The following is a 22,275-nucleotide window of genomic DNA, read 5'->3' as shown; positions in this document are numbered from 1 at the left end:
TGCGTTATGCTCCTCTTCTTTTTATGCTCAGCTACTAAAATTTCCCTTTAGTGGTAAAATTCCATATAAATATTCAAAACTAAGCGGATTAAAATGTGCACAGTAAAGACATTAAATGATTAAATCTTTTCACTACCAATCAATGCACCACGAGTGCCCCTGTCGGTCATTTTGGCCAGCCAATCACTTACCGTGGTGCCCTCCGGTGCCCCGCAGTGGCTTGTGGGTAGGTTACCGTACCGTGGGTTTGTACCGCGCATTTTGAATGGCTGCATCTGTATGTATTGTATTGTATTGTATTGTATGGTTGTATTATTGTATAATTTCGTTACACTGTGCTGTGTTGACTGTGTTAAGCTGCTGTTGCACTGCAATTTCCCTCACGGGATCAAGAAATCATTTATCTATCTCTATCTATCTAATTAAACATATATCCTTTATTCCAACTTATGTAAAAAAGTATTTTGCAGTCCATTCTTTATTGAACACTGCTTTCACTGTCAACTTTCTGATTCTTCAATCCACTCATTTTGGCGCAGGTTCCCTACAGTACGACGGACCCACTCTAACGGGTGAATCAAATGGTTTTTGATTTTCCACAGATTTTCCACATGCCTCCCCTGTGTCAAAAAACATTTCTATGGCAGTGCGATATTTTACAAAAGATTATAACTTTTGAGAAGGAAATGATGTGTTAAAATAAAACAAAGTTGATCCAATTTTTATTATTTTTAATAATTTTCAAAACCAATAGGCTTAATCAAATTTGTAGAAATACTCGACAACACATTTTATTGAAATTATTTGAATGTGCAAACAATTTGAAAAAAATAAAAAATCAACATCTTTGAAAAATGCAAATAAAATGACTTAGAAAATCTAATAATTTTACATCAATGTCTTTTTTTAAAAAGAGGGAGAAATATAATGTCTTTTTGTTTGTGTCTCTTAATTGGTAGGTGGGCTTGTTCAATAAATTGTTAATATAATTCACCAAAAATACTGGGTAGTATTTTTGAAATGGCAACATGCATCTCCTTCTCAACATTGACTCTTGATTTGTATTTGGATATGATAACTGCAAGTGCTGAAAACCCAGCCTCACAAAGGCAGGAAATTGTAAAGGGAAGCAGAATTCAGAGAGCTCTGTTGCTTATTCCTTGGTTATTAGTTTGGTTAGAAAAAGCAGCTTTCTGTTCATTCATTTAACTTCATTAAAAAAAAATACTCACAAGGCTTACTTATCAAACTACTGTAAACAGTTTCCAAATGATGTTTCAATTTATTGGGGAGCATGCTCTCAGCAGCCAATGCTTTAAGGTAGACAACACACAGAGGACATTCTTCGGTGTCCACAATTGTGCATGTGAAACCGAAATTCAAGAAACTGTCTTCATACTTTCTGTTTCCGTTTCTCTTAAGAACTAGGCTCCGTGTCCTTCATGGTTTTTACTCATATTTAAAAATTAAATAATTGCGATCTTGTAACAGTAAGCTCACAAAATGACCACTCATAGAAATATGAAACACCAAAGCCGTGGTCAACTGGTACACTGCTTACAGACATCCAACTTTTGTGGCCAGTGTCATGTGACACAATCTAGCTAGGTACAGTAGTGCGTGACTCATACACTGTGTGCACGAACAGTGGGTTTTGCTCGTAATAAAATATTTATTTGACTGGCGATACCTGAGACACCTCTGACCGACAATGGTGCCTCCCCAAGGTGGCGCGATGCAGTTTGGAATCACTGTGGTAAATCGATTGTGCGCCATTTAACAGCACAAATAATGACATGTAAGAAAAAACAGCACCAAAGTGGAATATGGCGAATATTGACTAATTTATTTTTTACTTCAAGGGCCGGTTAAAACTGTCTGGCGGGCCAGATCCAGCCCACAGGCCATAGTTTGCCCACAGGTGATGTAGACACTGTCACAAAGTCGCTAGTAGGTTTGATGGAAATTGTAGTTTTCAAGCCAAAGTATTATCTATAAGCGATCATAACCTGTTTTATACCCAAATAGTCATATACTCATTCAGCTTCTATATGAGGAATTTTACAAAAACTCAAAAGGTAGTAACTTATTGTGAAGATATGATTGCAGATGTAGAGCTTGTATTGTTTCCAACGGTGGCCACATGTTATTAGCAAGTAACTTTAACCCTAGAATTTGTAGATGACAAATTTTAATCAGTGTACTTAATTTATTTATTAAGTGTACTTAATGTATTTGTGCAATGTCTTTTATTGTAATGTCTGTGTACCTGATAGGAAAAAAAAAACATTTTCTGGATAACTGAACAGTACACAATCCTCTAATAAAGTTGATTATATTTATCATGGTATTCCTGCTGAGAAGAATTCAAGAAAAAAATCTATTTAACATGATCAGGAATTAAGCACTCCATTAATAAATTAATGTAATATACTTCATAAAGGGTGTGATGTGAGTGACATGACATGAGTTTGTCTCAGAAGTTAAAAGAAGTTTTTATTTCATGAGCATGGGAGTGAAACATACAGAGATGCTTGGTGTATTTTTCTCAAAGTGATTAAATTAGTACAGTCTTTAAATATTTTTCTGTTATCTGTCATGCTTCCCTGTGCTTATCAGATTGGCAGTGTTCCAGAATCACGCACATCTTCCTCTTCCCTATTTGCCAAACGTAACTTATTTTAACACAATTGGTTACTTAGTTGTGTAGCACACGTTCGTATATATCACAGTATGGTATAGAATTACATAGTAGCCCTTGTGTCCAGCATTCTTCCATTCCAGTTCAAACCAGTTTTGAATGCACCTTATAAATTCTGCAGCTTCAGCAGAAAAAAGTATGTACAAAGCTCACAGAGACCCTCTCAACACCCCCTATAAGTAATGGCCTAATGTACTTATTTTCAATGCATTATCAAACAATATCAATAAATTAATTTGATCTTAAAATCCCTTGTTACTAAAGCTGACAATGCTATATTATGTGCAATATGCTTTCTTAAATTCTCCCCAATGTATTTAATGTGTCACTAGTTGCATTGGTCAATACTAGGTGGCACATCAAACCAGTCTTAATATAATAGATATATCCTCAAAATTGCTAATATTTGCTAATTTTTTATCTAAAGTCTGCAGTATCAGTTATTTCATCATATTCTACATCTTGAGCCAATACTTAAAATGAATCATTGGTTGTGTATTTTTTCCAATGCAAAATAAAACCCAGAGGGTATGCTTAACAGGAAATTCTGAAAATGTATGCAACCACAAAGACACATAACTATTGCCTTACAAGTCACAGCTCAGTTTATTAAAAACATTTGCAACAAACTCCAAAAAAGAAACCAAAATAATTTAAGAGGCATTATAACTTTAAAGTGAATTGTAAAGACATATACTGATGTTATACTGAAGCATACTGTCACTGTGCAGCATATTTAGGCCTTCTGTCATGAGTAAAAACTCTCAGGAGGAATCTCTAAGAGCTCTCATTGGCCTAATAACCAGTTTTCAATGGCTCTGTAACATCACACTAGCTTTTCCATTTCCTGCAGGTAGGAAATGCAATAAATCAGAACAACCTTCCCGTTATCTTAGTTTCTTGTTCTGGGCTTGTATTGCATAAGATCTAGTTATCGGGTTTGACTATCTTATGCACTATTTGTGCAAGCTGTATAAAGCAGAAGGCTGTTTTTCCCCAGAGCCAAACTTTCTGTTTTCCTATTCCTCCAGTCCCTGGCCTAGGATTCATGAGGTTAATAATAATATGGGAAAGAATGCTGCACTGCCCAAGATAAGAAAAGGGAAATCCAATTCGTATTTATTGTTGTGATGGAAAGGATATGGAAAATTAGTGTCAACACTTGTTAAAAAGAGTTAGGACTTTCGTGTTTGTTCCTGTGGATTGGAGGGTGAAGTCTGAAAGGGAATTTTTGGAAGGCTGCAATGGACAGTGATCCGAGAAAGACTGTTCAAGTCCAGCAGTTAAATAAACAGAAAATATTATCTAAATACAATTTCTAGGACATCTGATTCAGGATGTTCTGTACTTGTTTGAATTTAGAATGCAATTGACCTTAAATATTCCACTGGAAAGTTATACCTTTGAGTGTGAAAGTACAACCAAAATAAATGCAAAATGTTAACTATATCAACTGGACTGATGATATTTAATTATAAAAGGAAGTGCATAAAGTTGCAAAGTCCAGGAAATATTAAGCTGGAAAATTAAACATTTAATATTTATAAAAACAGACTATAAAGGCAATCATACATATTTAAAATATTGTTTCTTAAAAGGGGAACTGCAATGATTTTTTATATTAGAAAGAATAAGCATTGATGAGTGCATTTCAAACCACAATGAAAGTAAAATGTACTCAGTAACATGCAAAACGTCCAATTTACATCACAAAATAGATTACATTTCCAGGTATGTGCAGGACCATATTCTGCAATTCAGAATGAGGCAACCAAGCCTGCAGTGAGGTGAAGAGGCAATATTGCATTATCTCTTTTAATTAAAAAAAATATTGCTTTCAACTTCAAGATGGTTTTGCTGACAAATACAATTTACTTCTTAACTCTGGATGTAGATCATATTGGAAGATACCTGTGGTGAAATGTCTGCTGCATAACCTGTACTTATTCACTCATACAGTACAATGCCTTACAGTAGTACAGTAGTAGAGTAGTAATGGGGTGGAGTGGTAGCTCTGTGGCTAAGGATCTGCGCCTGTGCCTGGAAAGTTGCCGGTTCAAATCCCGCAGCCGGCAGAGGAATCCTACTCCGTTGGGCCCCTGAGCAAGGCCCTTAACCCCAACTGCTTCAGGGGTGCCGTACAATGGCTGACTCTGCACTCTGACCCCAAGCTTCTCTCCTTGTCTGTATGTCTGTGTCTCATGGAGAAAAGCTGGGGTATGCGAAAAAATGAATTCCTAATGCAAGAAATTGTATAGGGCTAATAAAGCAACATTATCACATTATCATTAGTCAATGCAGTGACTAGAGAGCAGGAAGGGCTGGTTCAAGTCCCAATTCACACAAAAAATCTCACTCTTGCCCATGATGAGACCAGTTGTTTGCAACAACATATAGTAATTTCACAATTTTGTGTTTGATTTGAAAGTTGAAAAATTTTGTGATACCATCAATTAAGTTATTTTGCTACCAAGATTTAATAACTGGTCTGAGAAAATGGGACTACACTTCCCCTTTAATTACAAACACAGTTAGCTGGCAGGCAATGTGGAAATATCCACTAATATAAGTTTCAGACTAGAACAAAATGGTGAGAGTATAAAATAGTGAGAGTAATCATACTGCTCATCTTCTGCTGCTACTCTTACTCTTCATACTTGAAGTCATCCCTGCCCTCTCTCCTAATTGGGCTGGTGCACTTCCAATCAAAGCAGGTGTGATAACAATTAAGAGATATGGGGGAGGGGGGGTAATGAAGAGGCATTATACAAGCTCCTCTATTTCCAAGAGGACTTGTCCTTTAGATAAAAAGGAGAAATTGCAATCCTGTTATTATGTAGGTATTAATCCCCTAGGGTTGATTAACACACATTAAAAGATAAAAAGTGAATAAATGGTGTACACATTAAGATATTTAGACAATAGTAATCATAACAGATGGACATTCTTGCATGAACAATTTGCTTTCTAACATTATGAGGTAGTTAAGTAATATACTGCTGTTATTCAAAGGAATTCCTAGATGGTGAAAATGAGCATAATTCTATTAAAACTGAGTAGCTACGACTTGTCTTGACACATGAAACAGAAATATGTCTTAAAAAAGGTACAGTAGACTGTAACTATTTATTATCAAGGAATAAGTAATAGGTTTATTCTATGCTGAAAAGAGAAGAAAGAAAACACAATGTTCTAGCTGTGGAGCCTTCTCTGAGTGTGACTATTTATAATCTGTGATATATCCATTATCACTTTTTAACCAAAAATATGATAGGTTGTACACAACAGAATTTTCAGTGTTATCTGCTTCATGGTAGATGGATTAATTCCATATTGATACACACATTTAACTCAAAATATAGATATTTTCTTTAAAAATGTGATTTCAAGCAGGCATTTCTAGTATTTGGTGGATAAACAGTTTTTAAAGAAATAAAACAGAGCATACTTATATCTGTTCCAGTTATCTGATATAATTATCTGATATTTTTTCCAAGTAATATCGGATTTTCTGTCATTACAAACACTCAATAATAGATTAATCAGTAATGGCAATGCAAGCTATGGCTAAAACACAAAAAATTCCAAAACCAGGTATCTTATCAATTCTACCCTATGGTGTCTTTTAGCTTATCCAGACCTCTGCACTTAAACTTTTTAAACTCATCACCTTCATCACTGTTGTTTTGTTAACCCTTTTCATATAATATCTGGTGTGATATTGTAGGTCACTATCATAATACTGCCTGAAGAAAGCTTTTCAATATCGTCATTTGAAGTAAAAAAAAAAAAAAGCTTGGCTCGTGAATAATTAAATCAAAGCGAATCTTTAAAAAAAGCTTTTCAAATGCTTTTTTTGCATGTGAAGCAAAAGTCCTTTTATTCTTTCTATAAACAATTAGTGATGGAATATTGTAACCCACAATGCTTTTTGAAAGAACCCTCTCTTATCCATAAAGGGCAAATCTATATTATTAGTATCAAGAGACGGTTTCTGGAAACAATGGTCTGAACATTTTTTCCATTTTTTACTGTGTAAAGCAACAGTGTAGAGTGTCTTAAATGTAGCTTTTTAAATTAATAGGTTACCAGCCTCCTGTAAATTGTCCACTGGAAACCTGCAAAATGTATTTAAACATGTTTAAAATGCAAAAATACACATGAGGATAGGGCATAAAAAAGAAAAGTGTCACATTCATTGTCCTTAATTATGGTGGCGTTCAAGAATGTTTTCACATAAAACTTTTTAAGTAGTTATACACATCTCTCTTGATGTAGCGACAATTCAACATAGTTTTAATCAAGTAAAATAGCACCAATACATCATTATTATTTTATTTACTGTTTAATATACAGCTGACGATGCCAGAGGAGTAACCTTTTTTTTTTACGGCGTATGCTGATAAGGGTCTGTCTGTCTCTGTTTCAAGTATTGTGGAAAAGACAGCCACAGAATATCAGAAATACCATCACAGTACCTTATGAAAAGACAAGCAAAACATCTTAGGACATTGCCTCAAAACCTTGGCTTTCTGTAATTTCACATAAAATAAAGAAAAGGCTGCTGCAGCTAGTACTCTGACTCAATATAGATCTAAATTTAGAATTTCAAATAAGCATCATCACCTTTTTGGATTAGGCATGGCTATCTTAAAAGGTACCTGAAATCTAAAAAAAATATGACATCATAAAGTGCATTCCATACCTTGTTCTATATGTAATTTTCAGAATATACTGTATAAGTTAAAAGTAGGTAGGGGATGTTTTGTTCTTGGGATAAACAAGAAATCCAGATATTCTATAGTGCCTCACATTCTACTTAATCTCATGAAAAACAGGAAAAAGTAGATACACACATATAATTGATGACATACAGCATGAATATCAGGAATAGCAGATCACAAGACACCTCACCATCTCTAACACAAGCCCTGTCTAAAATATCTGGGGAAAATGAATTAGTTAACATGGCATGATGTCACACAATGGAACTTTTATCCCTTTAATATTTGAAAAAAATTGATTTCTAGTAGATGATTATTTTTTTTTAAATCTAACACAATTTAAGGATCGTTCTTTGTTACTTTAATCTTTAATCACAAGTTGGAAAACATACAGATGTAACCATTCAAAGTTCGCGGTACAAACCAGTACCACATGCAACTACGCACCAGCCACCGCACAGTACCGCACTACGTGATTGGCTGGCCAAAATGACCGACAGGGGCACTCGTGGTGCATTGGTCGGTAGTGAAAATATTTAATCATTTAATCTCTTTACTGTGCACATTTTAGTCCGCTTATTATTGAATACTTATATGGAATTTTACAACTAAAGGGAATTTTTAGTAGCCGAGCATAAAAAGAAGAGGAGCATAATGCATCTGAAGGTCATAAACGATATTAATTTAGGAACATACAAATATTATGTAAACTGTATATATAATATTGCATATTTTAATAAATTAATAACGATATATTCAGGTACTGTAGCACAAACAGTAGTATAAAACTTTCCATTGATATGTGTATTGCTGTTTCAGTATTTGTCACATGACTGCATCGGTGGTGTGATAGCTTAAGTGACTGACTTATAAGCGTGAGGTTGCGTGTTCAAATCGAGCAATCACTATGAGTTTTCTATTAACAAATAAACATTTCTTTGAAAAACTAAAATAGCAAATATTATGGACACTACAGTATGTTAACATATTTTATATTTCTAAATATCACAACATGTTCATACTGTATGTACACAGAGGTATCGCAGGGTGTAGGGCGCAAACCCACGTGAGCCTAAAATGCTACATCATTAAAACAGTAATATCTTCTGTGTCGCATTAACAAATTTAAAAGGAGGAGACACTACACTTTATCTCTTCAGTTCACAGAGAAATTTCACCAGAGCCTCACAACATTGTCCAATAATACTCTTCTTGTGTCTAATTTTTAGTTTAGCAGGATTCAAGCAGGATTTCAGATGAAAGGCAGTGACGTCAAGCAAGCCAAAATCAAAGTTTAACCCGTTCAGAGCCTACATTACATTTTAGCGTTTCATTTTGAGCTGAAGACTCTCACACCTGAAGAAGGCTTCACAGCAGAAACGTTGCATTTTCTCTCTTCTCTTTTCAGCATGGAATAAACCTATTACTTGTTCCTTTGCATACTACGCAGGCTAATAGTGATAATAGACGTGGGTAATGTCATCCCCATTAAACAATGTGCTTATCGCGCAAATCCTGCTAAACTGTAAAATCCAGACAAACTGTATTGTCTGTTAAGGGTTCTGTAGCATTCCAGTTTATGTTTGTACTTGCAAGAATAGCGATTACAAACATTAAAATCATACTTGCTTTATACTGTCCAACTGAGCAATCTTGCTTTTATAAAATATACACACTTTTTCATGTTTAATGTGTATGATTCTGTAATACAGTTCAAAATAATTAAAAGTCTAAACAGTATCAACTTGAATTCTTATCTTTATTAATATAACTATCAAGTGGTATTAAATAAATAAAGCTTTTTAGTATGGATTACACTTTTCTAAAATTTATTTAAAAAATAAAAATGATTACAATCTAATCTTTCCACATTTGATCCCAAGAGGAAGTACAATATGCTCCTGCTTTGTTTAGCGATGGTATGAAAAATAAATCTAAATGGTGAGAAATGTATGCTGAAAGTTTATTAAGATACTTAGAAGACAAAGATAACGATTTATGTTGCATTTTCAGATTGCGAATCAATAAAGACATTTAATTAAACAGGCGTTTGTGATTTAAATCAAAATGGGGGTAATGGGGACTCTCTTATTATTTCTCTCTTCTCTCTCTTATTATCAAAACTCGTTCAATTGTGGGTCTTTTGGTTTCACGGAGGGCTTCTCAGATAGTTGGGCATTCAGGTAGATTGCCAGGCGAAAGGATTAGTAAATATATTTTGTTAAAACAAGTCAGTTTTTTGCGACACATAAAATACATATTGTGGCATTATTATATAGGACGGACACAGTGACTCAGACATTCGTTGAATGAAAAATGGCACTTTATTTTTCGGTATAGCTGGTACAGCACCCCCCTACTTTCCAATGAAAGACAGGTTCCTTTCGCCCAAGACAGTCAAGAGACATTAGAAACTCGCCACACTCGGACTGTTACAGTAATGCAATAGCAAGTTAAAGCAATTCCACTGAAAAGCCGGGCATGATAATTGTTTTCTTCCTTGATTTGCTGATCTGTAAGGCCGTTGGGCGCAGTGAATGTGAATTCTGTCTTGCATTGTCAGTTTGTGAAAAATAAAAGTATTTTATGAAACACACGTTTGCGATTTTAATCAAGATGAGGGCAAGGGGGTCTCCCTATGACACTCTCCCTTATAAAATTAACATGAAACAAAACAAAAACTAAAAATAAGATACCATCTACAGACATATTACAGACATTTACAACAAAGACATATCATAAAACATTTACATATATTGTTAAATTATTAATTTAAATATATACTTTAAATTACTCTAAATATATTACTTTATTTTATATACAGTAGCTGATATGATTTGGATGCTGTTGTGGTTATTAAATATCAAAGCCTGTTTTTATAGCTTTTAAAGTCGTGCAATGTCTAAGCAGGAACACATTATATCTCATTTTTGATTTATTTTTTAAGAATTAAAAAAATAGTTTGCCCCGCCTAATTTTAAGGCCTCTACTTTTCACAACCTGTACATAAAACTATATACACAATACTGCTGACAGCAGGAAAATTCCTATTCTTTACTCAGCAGCTTATTAAAAACAGCACCCACGGTGTTCAAGCCGATTTTTTTTACACAGAAGACTGACACAGGTTCGCGTTGTGAATCTGTTTTTCTAAGAAAACATGTGTCAGTCTGTCCGTGGGGGCAAGGTGGACTGTCTTTCATTGGATGACTTGCCCTATTCTACTTTGAAAATGAAGAAGCTGAGGAAACACTTAACAAACAATGTAGACACACTCAGACTTTGTGGAGTGAAATTCGGCACAGCCAGCACTCCCGAGAGAGAGAGAGAGAGAGAGAGAGAGAGAGAGAGAGAGAGAGAGAGAGAGAGAGAGAGAGAGAGAGAGCGAGCGAGCGAGCGAGCGGAGCAGAGCAGACACAGGGGTGAGAAAACCAGGTGATCTCCCCAGACTGTATGCCCGTTTCAAAGTGGGTCAGCTGCACTGGTCAGCGGCTTTCCTAATCCTCGCCCTGATCGCAATCACTCCTGTCCTGCCCCTCGCCGCGTACCCCAACCGGGCGCTCTTCGGCCGCAGCATAAAACAAATGCACAACATTAATGTAGGGCTTGCAGATTTGCGCCCTACACCCTGCGGTACCACTGTGTACATACAGTACAAACATGTTGTGATATTTAGAAATATAAAACATGTCAATATACTGTAGTGTCCATAATATTTGCTATTTTAGTTTTTCAAAGAAATGTTTATTTGTTAAAAGAAAACTCATAGTGATTGCTCGATTTGAACACCCAACCTTACGCTTATAAGTCAGTCACTTAAGCTATCACACCACTGATGCAGTCATGTGACAAGTACTGAAATAGCAATACACATATCAAAGGAAAGTTTTATACTACTGTCTGTGCTACAGCACCTGAATATTATTATATCGTTACTTATTTCTTTAAATACGGGATTCCATATTATATTCCGTATTAATCAAATTCTAAAAGTCTGCTTTTGTTTACTCCGATAATGAGTGTATTCACAGAAAAGGTTAAAACGATCACTTTTCACAAAGTATATAAAGGTACAGTAATATGGTCAGAAGGAGCACGTAATTTTTTTTTCCGAAATAACCACATGTAAGACTTTGATGCTTAAAATGTTTAGGGAGAAATGGAATACTGGTGTGTATTTTTTCTTTAAACTACAAAGACCAGCCATATACAGTACAGTTTACATACAGTAATATGTTTATGTTCCTAAATTAATATCTTTTATGAGCATGTGAAAGGCATACTTTGTATGATTGGAAATGAATGTTTGATCGGATCAACGGAATACTCTGGTCTTACTTTTTGTCAATGAAAAAATAAAGTATTTTCGTTTATAAAGACGGTTACACAGAATGTGGACCAGGGTAATACTTTGAGTTTACAGTTTGTCCAAGATCATTCATTATTAATACTATTAGTAATATCTTCGGTAAAGACTTTGATGCATAAAATATGCATAATTAAAATATTTATGATAAAGGTGGTAGGTTGTTTACTTTTGTCCAACTGAGCAATCTTGCTTTCATAAAATATACCAACTTTTTAATGTATAATGATTAACATGCTGTAATACACAGTTTAAATGTAAAAGTCTAAAGAGTATACAACTTAAATTCTTAATTGAATAAAGATTGTCCTTCAGGAGTGATCGGGATTCGAAACTGGGTGTTTTCTGGTGACAGCTCAAATGCTGTACAGGAGAGGTTAAGCTTTATTAGCTCCACCTGGTGGTTTTACAAGGTGATTCTGGATACAATTAACATAATCTAATTTGCATACGGTATATTGCGAAAAACCCACAGCGTTGTACCGCAGCGTACCCCGCTCGTTTTGAATGGCTGCATCTGTATAATACATCCTCACATGAAAAATACACCTTATAAACAGAAAAAATAAGCACTTGTAAATTATGGGGAACATCTTTTTGTCTTCTGATTGAATTCAAGGTAATTCTAGTAAGGATGATCTTGGAACTAAGCAGAGGATGAGGATGGTTTGAACTCAATATGGACTCAACGCAACAGCTCCAAGGCAGCTAAATTGATCCATATCAATTTATTCATATTCACATATTCTAAAATGTTACTATAAACCCAGACTCCAAGAAACACATGATTCATGTAAAATAAATTTTAAAAATGTACAAAAGCTTTATCTTTATTTAGAGAAAGAAAAATGGAAGAGATTGTTAAAGAGAGATACAGTATGTCATTCTCTCTTGATGTGTTTTGATGAAAATACCATTAAATTAAGCAAAATAGATATGGTATAGAAAAAAAGGTTAATTCCACACTGAAAAGCACAAAGAAGAAAATCAATGTTTTGGCTTTTGAGTCTTTTTTAAGTGTGACACCTGAAGAAGGCTGAATAGCCGAAACACTATCTCTTCTTTCTACTGCTCAAAATTGAATTAACAGATGCTGCTGCAAATTCCTACTAGATATTGTATAATTTTATGAATATTTTTAAATCAAATGTAAACAATGTAATTAAATCCATTTTGATACTTCTAGCAAGAGTGACATTACAAAACTCATACTCACCAAAAAACTGTATATATAAAATCAAACTTGACTACCTTCATACAGCTCTATTAACTTGAAGGTAAAATAAGGTCTGATTTTATTGATTTAACAGCAAGGTAAATTTGCACTGATAGTAATCTCCCAGTAGTTCTCCACATTCTCTCCTGGGAATTTCAGGCTGTTTGAACCACAAATAAGGAATACCAAGAGATATAGAATAAATCATCCTCCTACATATTTTCATTAACATGGGATAAGTCTAGAAAGAGCCAATTCCATCAAGATTAATTTCTTTCCAGACATGGATATTCTTTGGGGGTGTAAGTGATTGGAAAATTAGGGAAGGCAGGCATATAAAGAAACATGGGAAACAAGGCCTGCTGTGCAGAAAAGTCTTTATTATTACATCACCAATTTAAAATGATGCTAATTCCATTACCCTTTTTTCTGATATTTGAAAAATCAACTGCAATCTGAAAAGCTTATAAAATCCAGAATTTTGTACCTGTAACAATATACTTATATTAACAATATACTTATTATTAATTAGAAGCTATAGTGGTAGATGAAGATGGTCCCCCTTAATATGCTAAACGCTTTGAGATCCCTTGGGATTAATATATGCAAGGAACTAGTATTTGTATATGTTATAAAAGCAAAAAGTAAATTAAATTTTAATGAATTTAATAAATTAAAGTTTAACCATGTATCTAATAGTTTTAGCATAACTTTCTGATTAAGGACCAGAACTATTGTCATCGTCATCATCATCATCATCATCAATAATAAAATGTTCATGACCTTAGTTCAATATCTTGTATTTGCAAGAGATAGCATGGCTGTCTCTCTCTGAGTTGATTAAGGGCTTCCATGTAAAAGACAGACATGATCAGTTAAATACAGACCGATTTGCCTCAGTGCTAATGGCAAACAGAAATTTGTGAGTCAGTCAGTTGAACTAGGTTTAATCTTATTACAATTACAATGAAAAAAAACAACTATTTAGATAGTTGATAAATATACCATATATATTTACCTCAATACAAAAATGTTTCTGATAGGTTTAAGAACCTATCAAGTGTTTGGTAGTCAGGGGTCTCACATTAAATTTATGCAAAAGATCTGTAATTTTCATATTCATGGAACTATTTAAAACTGCCAGACCTAGTTTGTCAGTCTTGTATACACATGCATTTATGTTCAAAGACCAAATATTTTGGTTAAAGTATGGTTTTTACTGAGGAGAATTTATTTTCTGAGAACAATTTTACTCAGTGTAAAACAGCAGTGTTTTGCTATGAAGTGCAAATAATACAAAAAGTCCAACCTCATGTAAACATGAAATGCACTATAGCACAGATTATAATCTGACTCCAAGTTCTAGAAAGATCTGTCAAAACAAAACTGTTGGTAAAAGAAGTGAATGAGGCAGAAAGCCTCAACTCTCCAGAAGTGATCTTGAGGATTTGATCTTTCCATCAGTGGTTCTAAACTTAAAGGAGACCTTAGACCTCTGTGACAGTTCACTAAATGATGCAAAGGTCTCCACCTGAAATTTTGAAGATCAGGATATTTTAAGAGTACTACAGTCAAGATGTTCATCCAGAAATAATGTACTGTAAATCCATGGAAGTGTCACCCCCAATGTTTTAAAGTTTTGTAGATGGGGGGTGTGCTACAGAAAAAAACATGCTTATGTTGCAGCTACACTTCTTATAAAGGTTATACTTTTAAAAATGTATTTACAATAAGAAGAAAGCAACTGCATTCAGAGAAAACCAAATATTTAACATGCAAGAGCCCTATGCTGTCATAATCTGATAAGCATGTCATGACTATAAAAAGCCATTGCTGAAGCAGAAACGAACCAAGGAGCATGATTTTATTCATATTCTCTAAAATAGTACCATTCAGTTTAAGAATTCCTATAACATATGAACAGTTTTTCAGTAACTGTTCACAATAAAACAGCTCCCAAGCATCTGTTTTTTGACCGCACAGAGATCTTGTTAAAGACCCAGCTGTATGTGTGGGCATTAATGTTCTAGAAGAATACACAGAAAGATTTCTGCAATTAATTTCAGCATTTTCATTTGGTTACCTCCCTTCAGCAAAGGTATTCATGCAATTATAGTCTCATTGAGTTTTCACTGTATTATAAAAGATAGGAAAACTTTGCAGCTATGGAATGTGCTATGGAATAATCCATACAGTATGTGAGCTGCCTCTCACATTTTGGGGGTTTTAAAGTTTTTTGGAAATTTAAAAAGAATGAGAAAAAATCAACTCCATTCAGAGAATCCAACACGTTTAACTTGCAAGAGCCCTTTGTTGAAATATCAGCATATTATGATGGAAAAAAACCTTAGGAGTATACTTATGTATTTACTGTAAAAAAATACTAGATTAAAATGGGTTAACTAGGATGTCATTAATTAGACCATAAGACTTCATACAGTATGATTATGTAAAAATTGAATGTTTTTTAATTTGATAACATTTTTGCTTTAATGATTGCTTAAGATGTAGGTAGCCATGTCTTTTTTTAAAATAAAGTCTAAATTTAACTTAAGACATTTTCTACTACATTCAATCTTTGTGACAAGAATTCAATAGTTTCCTAAAAGTGCTGTCATACTGTTGTTACCATGAATACTCAAAGCAGCTGGGTGCCAATAATTCCTTACAGCCTCTTAAAAAATTAAAGATTGATGTACGTTGCTTTGAATTTGCAGTATACTTTCCCTCATTTTGAGGTCCCTTTTAAGACTATTCTGTGTCTGCAGTACAGACAGCTTATTCCAGCATTTAAAACCTTCCTGATCTGAAATTCTTTTGTGTTTACTTTTTGCTGTCAATTATAAATTAAACCGTGAAGAGTTCTGGTTGCACCGGGCAACTGAAATGCATGGCTAACAGCAGATAAGCATCATCACTTGGGGATTTGCTTTTCTAATCCTTGATATTTACTGCTAAAATTCAAAGCCTGAAATACCATAATAACAAATAAGATTTTATTTTTCAGTTTACAGCTTGAAACTCTACAGCATACTCCAACTTGATCAAACACAGAATGGTTAAAAATAGTACAATACAAACTTTTTTGTATAAAATTTAGAATATTTTTTGCTTCTGTGTGTATGTTTTAAAAATATTCATAATCATAATCATCCTAACCATTTTTAGCCTAGTTTCAAATGCATCAGTAAACAAGCATACAATTGGATATAAAGTAACTTTTGTTTTTCAACTTTAAACAATTTCAGAATGTGTTATTTTTTACTTTCTAACTTGAAATTTATAAATGATGTATCCCCCATCTCACTTCAATATTAGAACATTTAGCAATTTTTTCTTCAGGTTCTCTTTTCATTAATTATTCAAAACAAGAGGCACACTTTGTTAAAATCACACCTATAATATAAAAACGTTTTTTTTGCCAACAATTGTAATCAAAGAATTCAGAAAGCCTGTGCATCAAAGAAAAAATAACTTTCTGTATAGAGTAGAGAGTGTTTCTTGATAACCTGAGAGGATAAACAACAGATATTGAGAGTGTCTAATCTGATGTTTTAGGTTTTAGTATTTTTTTTAAATTAAATACATTTTATTAATTATGTGGCAGAGACTTGTTTTATGTGGCTCCTTTCATGACACATTATCCAGGCATTTTAAAATAAGAAACATCAAAAACATTTAAAGACAACTTGACATAAATGCAAACTTAATTCAAAACTAAACAGAATGAAGTACATCTGAGATGGAAAGACTTCCCTTGCATTCCCACTCTACAAGGCAGATAAACGATTGGAAAAAACTCTTTGGGTTGATCAGTTTGTCAATTGAACGTTTAACGTTAAGGGTGTTTACATTTCTACTTCTGTTAAGGTTTTCACTTCAGTGGCTAATACCATTTGCAGACACATGGAACAACTATAGGAACCAGCTACCTGCAGCATATGTAATTAGCTTTATGTTGGAAGTCAATAAAAGCACAAGGATTGTAGATGTAGTTGATCTTAGATGCTGGTTTAGGTACATTGATATCATCTGCAGTTTGGATTTAGGACTTGTGCTCTCTAAAGAATCACAATTAATAATCAAGTTTATTAAGCCAAAAGATAATGAAACACCATTATCTGCAGTGTAAATCAAAAACTTACATAACCAACCCACTACAGTGAAACATTAAACTTATTGAGATCATTTCCATAAGATTGTATTAAGATGAACATAAAATGTTCATTTATGTGAGAAATAAAATTTGTACTTTTCAGTTTGGTACTTTAACTGCAAAATCAGAAATTGAAGTTCTTTCTAATTTGCTATGTACCCATTAAAACAGACATAAAGGTAATGCATTTTATCCTAAAAATCATTATTTTGAGGTATGCTCATGTAGATTTAATCTGTGATGCGTTAAGTTAGAGTATTTTACTGTAAATGTACTCCGTTAATGTAATGTTTATGGATTGGGTTATAAAACTATAAAAATAATTGCAAAGCCAGATTCTGGATTCAGGTATTCTATCAAACCTCTACCAGCAGAATTTTCCCTCTCTGACCTCTATATTTACTAAGCAAATCTGATAAAGTGTAAGTATAATTGTTTAACAGTTTCTTTACAGATGTATTTAAATATATGTAGCTATGTAACAAGAGGCTTTCTATAAATGTACAGATACAATGGAATCATTTGCACCATGCACCCCAGTTATATTCCCTCTCTCCTCTTTGTCAAAAGGTTTCCTGCTGCAAATCTGGGACAGTGAATTTACTATGCTCTATCTGGTAGCTGCTTACCTTTGTTTAATGCATAGATTTAAATAGCAGATGTTCTGAGCTACAGAAGCCTGTTCTTAAAGGGCTAGTGATCAGTAGATATAGTAGCTGCAGTGTGGATAGAATAAACAAAAATCCAACTTAAAAAAAAGTAAAGGGACTGTAGCCATCATTAGAGAGGTGCGCCCTATGAGGAATGGAAGATTCCTGTCTGTTCAGTACCCACACCATAACACCTTAAAAGGAAAGATTTCTTGATTTTAATTTTAATTTTGGAGAAACAAAACTGTCTCTGTACTTTACTTTAAAATATTGTAACCCTATTTTATCAAGTTTTTAACCAGATTTTATGTTGCTGCCATATTTTTTAGCCTTCCTATAATTTATTAATTTGTTTATATGGCTCAAAAGCTTAAACATTTATGATATGAGAAAATTCCAAATAGGCATGTTTACAGTTTGAGGCAGTTTTAAATGTAAAAATCATAAAAACGATTAAATGTAATTTTCAGGATCATTTTATGTCATGTTTCTATAAACTCTGTAAGAGTGCTTTCAAATACTGAACTGGAACTACTGTGTGGAGATCTCTATCAATTTTAATTTTGACTTGTTTTATGTATTTTATGAAAAATGTTATTTTTATTTCCAAAATGTATGTACAGTAAAGAAAACAAAACAGTTTTATTTTTATCTCAAGTCAGCTGTGACAAGACCACCCATGTGTGGGACTGTAGCTTAACAATTAAATTAATTATCTACTGGAGTCTCATCTGAAGACTCCCTCATTCACTTATATATGAATAAAGGCTTGCAAAATCTCTGTTCTCAAATGTACGCCATATGAATTGTCCAAATACAGACTTTAAAATAGAATGATTTTATTAACTTATTATTCTTTTAATTCTCTGGTATTCTACAGACATTAATAAAGGATAATATTATAGATGGATTGTTTCATAATTACTTATTTAACTGTGAATATCAAAGAAAGATGTCTGGCTTTTATGACAGCATAAAATAATGGAAGTAAAATGATAAACATCCTCTTTGGTCGGTTCAATTTCTTTTAAATATCTAAATTATTCTATTTTGTCTGCATTTATCAAATTTCACATTATATTAGTCTTTGTCAACAATATAATGCAATTCACCCACCACTCTTACATAAATGCCAGTATGATAGAAATTTGGCCAATTAATCAACTCTGGGAACAACATGCATTTCTTTCCCCTTACACTGGATTAAAATTAGCTTTAGAAATGACAGTAAATCACTCTTCTGTATGGTTGTTAAAAGCTGCAGGCTTTTGGGATTGGTAAGAGAAAAAAGAACAATGAAAGTAGACAATTTTGGGTAAAACCTGGACTGTCAGATGAAATTCCCTTCACGAACATCTATCATTCTGTAAATCCGCTTAGACAAGGGTGCAACAGGACACCTGAAGACTCTGTCAATCAAACTGTGAATGGATCTTCTTTGAAGAGATTTACTTTCTTGTCACATCCTCACCGCACCTCAAAGAACAAAAACTCAGCAGTGATTAAAATGAGCTGAAGAGATGGAATTCTATAGCCTATACCATAATAAGGTCCTAATTAAAGTACTGTTCAGCAGAAGCAGAGGAAGTTGCTTGGATTATTGAAATACAGGTTGCTTAACAAATATATAAATTAAAATATGACATATAAATAAATATGAATAAATAGATATTTGTGGTATTAATTATAATTAATATAGTTATAATGTAGAAACAATATAATAGTATATTAATTAGTCCTACTGTATGAAAAAGTACATACACAAACCATTAATATTAGTTCTGAATTTTGAAACAAAATATGACAGTATTTATTTTGTAATCCTATATACAGTGAAAATTTGTACATTATGCTCAACACCTTTTTACATAAATTAATTACACAATGTTCACATCTTTTACATGCCTAGCCATTGATTGATTTTAATTATAAAACAGATAGTTCCGGTCCTAGAATCTGATTGGCTGACACACTTTCGAAGCCATGCTATATTCTCTAATATATGAACACCCCGGAATTTAGACTTTTTACTGTGTGATAAAGAAATATGAATGCGCTTACTGAAAAATGACGGTCCATCAAATCAATCGCATAGGCTCTTAAAGACTACTTCTTAGCGTAGATAAGAAAGCATATATTAAAAAGCTTGGATTCTTGGGTATCTAATACATGTATCTTCTGCTGTCTTTGTTGCGCTCTTGAGGATCCTTGTGATATTTTGTGCTCATGTTGAATGATAAATGTTGCATAGTTTAAATCATTTTCATTCTTAGAAATTATGAAACGCTTGGTTAAAAGCAAGGGAGATTATGTCTGTTATAGTGGACATAAAAACGAGAGTTCACTATGGTGTTATTGGAAACCCAATTTTAATGACAGAGCACTGGAGTGATATCCTGGACCAGTGGGACCACTCCTGCAGCGAAAAAGAAAATTCCTGACAAACTAAGGATTTGACAGTTTTTCAATGCTTGTATGATAAATGGAAATTTTCTAATAAATTTGCTGAAGAAATAAACAAAAAACAAGTAATTTATTCCTTTATCATATTGGCTAACTAATGTCCTCTCTTTGCTAGTTAATGTTACTTGTGACTGTTTTTCTGCGTTTTTCTGCGTTTTCTGCGTTTTAAATTAAAATTCATACTTTACAGCAATCACATATTTGCGGACCGTTTTATAAAAGCAATAAGGCACTCGAGGCCTGTGCTATATAGTGGATATAGTCAAGCATCACGTCGGGCCTAACAACACCTTTTAACTGTGACTACATCCATGATATAGCATGGCCTCTAATGCCTTATTGCTTAAATACACATCCATCCATTTTAGCAACAGGTGCAAGGCAGGATATATGTGGATGGGACACCAGTTCATCTCAACGCACACATAGACACACACACTCATACCAGGGCCAATTTTCTCAGAAACCTAACTTCCCAGTATATATAGAAACCAGAGGAAACCCACACAAACAGGGAGAACATACAAACCCCATGCCAATAGCACCCAAGAAATTGAACAATATGCCAGTGTGCTTCCCTTTTATCTATGCATTTTTGTCTATACACAGACCCCATCACAGCTGATGCCATTTGGTCTGCCTGTCTTGTTCTTACTGGCGAGTTGACATAACAACAACTGAGGGTGATAAACCAACACACTCAAACTAGACATCGCACACATGTCCTCATTCAAACTGGACATAACATAGCTCTCTCACCGCTTTCTTCACACAGCCCTTTTCTGTCGCTCACCAGTAGAACAGGCTGTCTATAAAATCCTCCAGTCCCCCCTAGGATTGCTGGTAAAACTGCCCCCTTTCCATGGTGTAGATCTTTCAACTTCTCTGTGTCTCCTCATGTGACCCAGCTTCTCATTGCCACACCTGACAGTGAGGACCTATTTGCTGCCACAGCTGGTAGTGAGAGTCTGACTCCCCTGGTCAAGTCGTTTCCAACTCAACCAGGACTACTCACTCCCTGAACCTTCTATGGAGAAATTGACTGCACACAGCTGATACCAATCCTAATATCTTTGTGCGTATTTAGGCAGTATACACTGTTCTGCTGCCCTGTTACTATTGGGCCCAAAACTTGGTTCCAGTAATATACATACTGTATGAAGACAATTGTAGCATAAAATTGTAAATTATAACAAAATGCATTGTAGCAAAAACATAAATTATAAGCATAAGTGGGAAATGCTTAGACTGAAAATCTATGATTAAAGTTTTTATGTTGACTCATTATTTTCTTTTTACAGACAAAGTAGGAAATAATTAAAATTTCAGTCTTAGAATATATACTGAGAGACATTAAAATGTAATAAATTAGTTTTAGAACCACTAGCATTTGGTGAGTATTTAAATCTTCCCTGTAAACAATATTTTTAAATACTCAGAAGGAAGGCAAAATCGAATCCACTTCCACTCTCCTATACATAAATATGTTGAAAGCCAAGCTCCCCTCTTACATTTCCTTCAAGCACGTTTTAATTTCACATTTGAAACAGGAACAGAGCTCATTTTGCTATTCTCTTTTTCTTCAACCAGCTCAAAAGAAAACAAACTCCAGTTTTCTACAGTCTCTGTAAACCAGGCCTATTCATTTAAAGTACAATTTGCTAAATCTAAAGTAAAAAAATCTTGCATATCTCCCAGTGATTGGTTTTACCATATTGTCCTCCACCTATCCTTATGCATCTACACGTGTCTGATTTCAACTTTTCTAGCAGTCAAATCAGCCCTGCATCTCTTTACAAGTGCATCTCTTTTCCAAACTGGCCATTCCAATTCAACATCCTAACACCTTGAAAACAAGTTGAATATATGTCACCATGCTACCCTTTCTTCCTTGTCTCATTCCTGCTTACCTTATGCCTCCATGGAGCTTCAGTACAGCTGTGTCCCCATGGCCACCATTTGCCCTGCCCATTTTCCAGCACTTGCTCCTCCTGCTGGT

The 22,275-nt window shown here is 34.1% G+C and overlaps 1 pseudogene; it reads right to left on the bottom strand.

The window, feature by feature from the left end:
• The window catches only part of LOC148823721 (uncharacterized), an 89,973-nt pseudogene that overhangs the window by 48,305 nt on the left and 19,393 nt on the right, over positions 1-22,275 (bottom strand).

This window comes from Atractosteus spatula, chromosome 11 (assembly GCF_055471065.1).
Source record: "Atractosteus spatula isolate fAtrSpa1 chromosome 11, fAtrSpa1.hap1, whole genome shotgun sequence".
In the NCBI taxonomy this organism is placed as follows: domain Eukaryota; kingdom Metazoa; phylum Chordata; class Actinopteri; order Semionotiformes; family Lepisosteidae; genus Atractosteus; species Atractosteus spatula.
The sequence above is the reverse complement of the archived record's forward strand: the minus strand, read 5'-3'. Positions and strand labels throughout refer to the sequence as shown.